The sequence below is a fragment of the Vidua macroura genome, chromosome 3, assembly GCF_024509145.1.
Source record: "Vidua macroura isolate BioBank_ID:100142 chromosome 3, ASM2450914v1, whole genome shotgun sequence".
Classification (NCBI taxonomy): domain Eukaryota; kingdom Metazoa; phylum Chordata; class Aves; order Passeriformes; family Viduidae; genus Vidua; species Vidua macroura.
In genome coordinates, this window is record NC_071573.1 from 2,837,492 (window position 1) to 2,845,935 (window position 8,444).

An 8,444-nucleotide genomic window follows, 5' to 3' on the forward strand; every position below is an offset into this window, starting at 1 on the left:
GCTGTGTCTGGCTCTGGTATTGTTTTCTGCTCATGTCCTAAAGCCATGTCAGGTTGAAATAAGGTACACAGTATCTCTCCCATCCTCCTTCATTGGCAGCATCCCAGTTTCTGTGGAAAAGAAAACCTGGAGCGTGCACTGACAGGGAATTGCAGCATGGTCAAATGGGTTTCTGATACACAAGAGTGGGGCAGCAAGTCTGCAGGCTCCTCCCTGGCTGCAGAGACAGAGCCAGCAAGCCAGGAGTTCCTTATTTGTTCTGTAGACACAGACAAGAAGATTTACTGCTTAGTGTAGCATTGCCTCTGGGGCTGGAATTGGATTTCTCCCCAAACTGTTACTTCCTTTCAAGCTCCTCTTCTGTGCAGAAAATTTTAGAAGGAAATGCCACTGGATTACACAGCTGCTGTCTGCCTGGGCTTTAAATGTGCCAATTTGCATCAGTCTGTAGGCAGTGCTGAGAACAGGCTGGAAGTGACTGCAGCCTTCCTATGTCACTAGTGGCATCTTACTTGCAAATCTGAAACAATTGAAGGGAAAAGGTGAAGTAGGACTAGAGACAGCCAGCTCTGAGATACTACAATAACCCAAAATTCTTCTTTTCTTCTGAGAAAGGCGTGTGTGAAACACAGCACTCTTGAGGGATGCCCTACAAGACATCAGGATGAAGCCTCAGTAACTGATGGAAGCAAAATGAAGTACAAAATGTTCCCATGAAGTAAAAACGTCCCCTTTTGTGTAACTGATCATGCTGGGAATGAAAATTGTTGAGAACAAACCTGTCACTAAACACATCGAAAAAATTTTTAAAGATAAATTGTAACAGTATCAATGCACTACGAGAAAGCTGATTCCTACTTGTTTAGCAGGAACAAATAAATAGGATAAGTGCTCAACTGCAGAAATGCTGGCCAGAAGTGAAGTGCTAAAGCTTTGCAATTACACTTTCTCTTAACAGATAAGCAGGGACATTGTCATGGGAAGCATCACTACAAAGCCTTCTAAGGTCACCTTTACAGTGTGCAAGCAGGTTTCCATCTCCTAGAGAGTCCTGCTCTCTTGCTGTTCAGCGTTTGGGTTATGCAAGGACTTTGTACCTTGGCAGGCTCAGGAGAAGAGGAGGCAATGTGAACAGCCTGGAATCTGGCTGTCTGCCTTGCTTCTCACCAAAGTAATTCTGCTGTTAGGAGCTGTCACTTGGGAACCAGACAGAGATGTTGGGCTAGGACTCCTACATGAAGGAACTGCCTCGGATGTTGGCTGTACAGCCTCAGTTTAGGACTGGGACGTATGTGTGAGTTAAGTGACTCAAATTTAGAACACCCTCAGACTTCTATGCCCAAAGGAAGGCATAAGCATCTGCCAGTGATGCACAAGACACCCAGATGTTAGAAGAAAACTTCAACTTACTGTCACCTGCCCTTCTTCATAGGAGAGGCTTTTAAAGGGTAGAGTACAGGAAAAACCCCTACATGTGCTCAGTGCTTCCTCAGAGGAGGGTAAATAAACCCTTTAGGCCTTGTTGAACCAAAAAAGCCTAAAAATATTTAGCAATCACCATTCTAGGGGTGCCAACCTTTGCTGAACGGTAACTAACGTTATTTCAAGACATTTCTAAATATTGATATCAACAATGTCATGACTGCAATATCAGCTACTCGAGTGCCTCTCTCCTCAATGGTACGTGCTCCATTTCAGCTGGCACATTTGAGGAGCTGTGTTCAGTATCTTGGGTGAAGAAGCACTTAAAAGGCATTAACTAGTAAATTAACATCCCTGTTTTCAAAGGGATGTGTGAGAGGAAGAAAAAGGCAAACTCTAGAGGTAGCACTTAAAAACATAAGTGAAATCATACAGAATTTTTAAAAGAAACTAACTTGGACAGCTGCTGTTATGATTATCTTATGAGATTCACTAAAGCCCTGTTTGACATTCAAATAAGTTCTTGTTTCTGGTGGTAAGAAAGAAGGAGAGTATGTACTTTAAAGAAATTACAGGATTTAGAAATGAAGATGAAAGATTCAGAAATACCTTGTAGTTACTTTCTGCTCCCTCTGCCCTCTTATAAACTGGAAATATTATGACAAGAGGCACAGTGACCTCTGATGTACCGCACAGGAAAAAATGAGAAAGTTAATAGGGGAAGCACCAAATTAGGCACCTGAAAGAACAGGATTAAAAGATGAATAAGAATATTATATCACTTGTCAGCATGGCATTGCAGAGTCCAACTTCATCTTTTTTTTTCAGATTTCATTAAGGAAATGACTAGATAGGGCTGTTTCTTTCCCAGCCCTGCAGAGCCTATTGAAAAGGCTACATTCACTCAGCAGTTGCATGCCAACAATGTGCAAGGGCTAAAATTTATTCCACGATGTTCCCATGGATTTGCACTGCACCTCTCTCCCCCCATGCTAACTGGGCACAGCTCATTGTGTGAGTGGGACTGAGCCCCCTCAGAGCTGCTTCACAGGCGCTCCCACAGCCAAGGCACAGATGCTCCTTGTGCTCCCTTCATTAAACACATAAAGCAAAGGGATTTGTATCACCTGAGCTATCCTTCTCCAGCTCTGCCTCTGCCCCACCACTCATCCCATGACAGCTCAGAAGATCAGCTACAAGTTCCTATTACAGCTTTAGAGCAACTAAAAAATGTGGGTGCATTCTGCTCCTCGTTCATTATCCAGCAGCACTCAGGCTTCAGGTGTGGATCTTCCTGAAGCAAGATCAGAACTTAATACTTGCTTGCAAGTATTAAAGATGCCATTAGACACCCAGGCTTATTCCTCTTGGACTCCAATTTGTTCCTGAATATCCACCAGCCATATACCAGAGTATTTCTTTCCATATGTGGTCTGTAGGAGGTAATGATCAAATACTATGATGATGAAGATGCTCTAAAAATACACAAAATCTAATCTAGTTTAGATTAGACTAAAATAAACATGGACAAGAATCTGTTGGGAGATGATCCTTTTACTTGTAGCTTTCACCTTAGTGTGGTAAGAACTAGATTTTTTTTTTCTTTCCTGGTATGTTATAAATCTTGTGGTTTCCCTAGGCAAAAAGATGTCTTAAAAACAGCGTAAGTGGGTGAAAAATATAAGAACTGGCAGACTGAATTGTCATGGATTATGTTCTGCTTTTTATCAACTTATTAGGTGAGTTTTATATTTGATTTTGTGCTGGTTGTGAGCCTGGGAAAAACACATTTTATAAATAAAAAATAAATCAAAAAAACCCAGCATATTGCTATATATCTTCACCTGTTATATGCATGCAAACTCTTCTTAGAAATGGGTTCTCACATTCTGAGTGGCTCCTAAGAAATTGATTGTGACCTTTAAAAGAAATTTTAGTTATACAGAAGATTTGAAGGAACACACATTAAAGATTGAGATGCTCAGACTGACTGGCTCAATATCAGAAACCAGTAGGATTTTCCTCTTTCTTTTCAGCTCGTACAGGTTCGTGTTGCTTGGCACCTTGCATTAGAATTTTGCTGAAAATAAAGCTCAGTCAAAACCCACTCTTATCTTATTCACGAGAGTGAATTCCAAATGGTTTGGAAGATGATTTGGTATTCAAGTCCCTCCATTCCCACAAGCACTCCTTTCTGGAAATAAGAGACTGAGTTTCAAGTTAATTAAACATGAGACAAGATTCTAATTGGTTTGATTTTCTTTCAGAAGGCTTGATCTGCCCTTCACAAATTCTGGCACATGCCCCTAAACAAGCAATATGTCACATCCCTGTTGCCATGCTGCACCTGTGGGACTGAAGAAGCAAAGCCTTTCAGTTACAAAGGGATGTTCAGCCTAGGCCACTGAATTCCAGTTCTACCTGTATGATCCCACTTGATTTTCCAAAGGCTGCTTCCTTAGATATCTGCTTAACCTGTCTGAAATGACTCACTGGAACCATTCTTAGCATATGCCTTAGGGGAAAAAAAAAAAGAAAAGAAGAAGCAGAAGAGTGGAAGGAAAATAAAGAGAGAAAAGGCAAAATAACTGTTTTGTGTTAGTTAATCTCTCAGAGCCTTATTTCATCTTGCATTTTGTCACTGTAAACCTCTCAAGTATTTAATTACTCTTTTTTTTCCTGGTTTTGTTATTTTTATAGGGACTGTGCAGATTGATCTGGAGGATTTCTATTTTGGATGCCATTAAGTAAGTATTATCTGTTCATTCTGACAGCTGATCTTTGACAGGAAATCTGCTGCTATCATTCCTCTGTCTTTTTCCTGGGTTCAGATGGAAACATTTCACTTGAAATATTCTCACTGCAAATATAAGAATTTTTCTTTACACCTGACATTATCTCATGTAAACTGGCTCTCTGAGAAAAAAAAAAAAAAAAAAAAGCCCCAGGGTCTTTTTTAACATCTTTCATACAGCCTACACTTCAATATAGATGAAATGTTTATCTCTTCAACTTTTATGCCTGGGACACATCCATGCAACAGGACAGTGCAGTTACAATGCTGCAGCAAGGATGTTAAATGCCCACAGACATGTCATGTCATGAAGACTGATTTAGTTTGGTTAAGGCATTTGATGCTTCCTTTTTATGTGAGGATGTTCCTAAAAGAATGTCCTGAACTTTGGGAACACCCTTATGTGCTGTGTGATCTGAATTAATCTTCTCCTATATCACAACCTCTTATTTGCCTTTCCATACTTTCTATTTCTTCTGCTGAAAGTTTCTCAGGAAGAAAGAATCACAGTAAGCCTTGTTTCTTTACTTCTCATGAAGGCCACTGTTTCTCTTGGAATGACAATACCAGAGTGGAAATCTTCAACTCCTTTTCTTTTAGATTCAAGAAACACATGGGCATCCACGTGTACTTATCCAAAGATAAAACTCCTTTCCCCATTAAAGCTTATTTTTTAATCTTCTGCAATGACACCAGGAAATGATACACTGCCCCACACATCCTCCTGGCTTCTCCTCTGCCTTCAGCTCCAGTTTGCAATTACAGGGGCTCCAGAGCAGCTACACTTCCATGCAGAGTCACCCTCCTCCCCATCTCCAGGCCTGTGCAACAAGCCCACCCCATCAGGTCCCTGTTCACTGAAGGGTCACGTCCCTCCCAGGACATTTTGATACCTCAAGCTTCATCTTTGTCTGTCAGGGAAGACTTCAAAGCGCTGCTGGGGTCAGGGTTCAGATCCTTCTCCGGAAAAACAAAAGAAGATTCTAACTGTAGCTTATGAGGAATGATGCAAAGCAACTGATTGCATTTCGTCAAGGAGAATGAACTAAGCCCGGGCTACCCAATAAACAAATCAGTTAAAACAATTTGCAAGTCATATTAACTCCACATTCTTTTAGGGGGTATCCTGAAGGACTTTAGAGAGACATTTACAGAGGAGTTGTACTCACCAGGAGACAAAGCACTGACTGAAACACTGAAAGACTACCAATGAAATCTAAGCAGTTCCATACTGGAGGGAATTCTCTTCTTTTTCTTGAAATGCAGAAATTTCAAAGTGCTAAAGTGCAAGCAAAGACAATGGGAGTAGAATAACCTAAATCACTCCTTCAGGAATTCCAGACACAATCTATCATGCAAGTAGGTACCCATAATAAACTGCAGAAAAGAAAAATGTTGCAGAAAAGGAAGGGAAATGCATAAAACTAAATGCTAGCCATATACACTTGTCAGTTGTTGAGTTATAATTTATTCACAGTAATACCAGAAAGTATTATTAATCTATAAACAATCTTGAAAATATGAGGAGAGCTGACCAAGCTTCCAGTTAACAAGCAGACCACCCAGTTGTCCCTTGTGCCTGGATGAGATTGAGCAAAGGGAGTATAGCATATCCTGAAGGATGCTCAGATGTTTCAGAGGGTGTTTACCTCTTAGTAGAACAGAGAGCAGCACAGGCAAAAAGGTTGGTGACACAAGCTGGACCTGAGACAGCTGGGAAGAAAGGCTGGTTTGGGTAAATTTCTCAATGATCCTTCTGATACCATTAGAAAAATAAGGAAAGACAACCTGAATTCCTTGGACAAAATCCCTTGCCTTAATGCCAATTTGCTCTAATGACATTAAATCTTGCTTTGAAAGTGATGAGGTTATACAGGGTAAGGGCAGAAACTGGATCCCTATCCAGGGAGATGCTCACAGCTCTCCAGAGGATGATCAGTAATAACAGAAATGCAGTCCTTACTCTCTAAACCTGACATCAGTAATGGCAAGCTATTCCCCTTCCCACACTCTATCACAGCTCTTTGTTTTTGCTGTTACTGATAACAGCTGCTCTTGGTGCAGAGGCCTGGAGATGTTCCCCGGGCTCAGCCCCGTGGTGCCGAGGGCTTCACACACACCCAATAAATGGAACTTGCAGCCTCCCCCAGCCCAGGAGCTCAACTTCAACAGCACAAAGCAACCAAGTGGCAGGAGGAGACCAGAGCAAGATGGGAAGGGAATCAGCCAAAGGTCACATCCTTGTGTCAGGAGGACAAGCAATGCCAGGCTGTGCTGGCTGCAGGTCTCTGGAGCCCTGGCTGATCTGTGCTGGCTCCTTGGTGCCACTGTCCCAGAGAGCTGACTGACCAGGCTGGCTCTTCCACAACAGAACTTACACAAATCCCCAGATTTCTTGCCCATTACTTGCATTTTGCGATGCAGACGTTTACCTGCCCCTAACAGATAAGTTAGGTTACCTGATTATTTTTCCACGCTGATATTTGATAAACCATTACTGAGCAATCTGGGCCCACGGTGCCACTAACCAGGACAGCTTTGGCTCTTTTTCTGATCCGTGCATCCTCTGCTCTCTCCTGTTATTAGCTGGTCATTGACACAGGCAAACAACTGCTGCTCCCAGCTCCAGCTGAAGGCAGCAAATGCCCAGCATGAGATCCAAAAGCACAAGGAACTACAGCCTGAATGAACATCAGCCTCTGTTGGAAGGGAAGGGTCAGCAAAGCACTTTCCAAGACTGATTAAAAGCTCTGCTCAGCTGCAGGAGGGTGGGAAATGGCAGCCAGGCTGACAGCTGGCACATCCTCACTGCAGAAGGATGGAGAGGTGGAAGCTTCTATCAAGGCTAGGAACACAAATCCTTCTTGATACCAGGAGTCATAAAATCTGTAACAGTGAATTAGGAGAGAACAAACACTTTTTGTGCTTTTTTAAATTCCTTGAGAGAATTTCAGCCGTTTGTTGCCCATAAAATACACAGAAATAAACTTGAACACCCTGGAAAAAGTTAAAATAAATACATTTCAGGAAATTGAAGTGCTACAACATTTGTAATCTACCCCTCCTCTCCCCCACCCCAACCAAAAAAAAAAAACCAAAAAAACAAACCAACAGAAAAATAATGACATTTTAAGAGGAGTCAATTATATTTCTTTGGGGATTTTTTTGGCAGACACCACTCACATTTTCCAACTTCTCAGCTGCAGATGCCAGAACTTACTTTTTTTGTTTTTCTAGAAAGTGGTATTTGAACATTACTAAATTACAGTTGAAGTGGGAACCAACACAATGCTAAACAAGAACACCAACAGACACAAATGCCAATGCTGGTGATGCAAAAAACCACTAAGCCATTTCATCTGACTAAACAGCATAAGAAACAAAAGCCTTTGAATTGCTAACAAGTTAAATCACAAATTGTTGGGTTTGCTATTAAGTATGATATACCACATGAAACTTTATCACAAACTATTAGAGCTGGCATTAATTTGTGCTTGGCTTCCACTGCATAAAGCCCAAGTGCACCCCTGAGAGGGGAAATCCTTGTGCCTGTGGAAAATAACTGTGAACTTTGCCCTATGGCAAGTTTGTAAGAGGCTGACACAGGGAAAAAAAGAAGTGAGTGGAAAGGATCTGACTGGAAACACAATAGCAGACTTAAAAGGCTCTGATAAATGAAAAGTCATTCCGAGATTAGGGTCTCATTCAAAAAAATAACAAAGACATTTTCTGGTATGTGGCTGAAAATAGATTCCATATGAAAATGCTTAGTAGGGCTTATCAATACTCTTCATTCTCAGCAGCCTCTGAATAAATGCAGCAACTTTTAAAACTAAAATAGCATTTTCAAAACATTCTGTAATTTAGACACAGAAGCTACACAACTAATGTCTTCATTTCTTCAAACCAATAATGCAGTTTTAAAGATTTTGATCTTACAATTCCTTCACACTTTTTTCCCCCTTCCATCTGCCTGATCTTGTCCTCACTTCTTGTAAAAACACTACCAGCCAGGAAAAATAAAACTACTTTCCTTGCCTGAAAACTGCACCTACTTAAGAGTCAGTTGATTCCAATGCTCGAGAAGCTTTGTGGAAAATTTAGAGAAAGCACTGAGAAATGGTTATCATTTCTGTACATCTCTGGTATCCAATGAATCTTTAAATCTCTGTTTGCAGGGTATATGTAATATTCTGAACTCTGTAAAGGACTGCTATGGACAGAATTT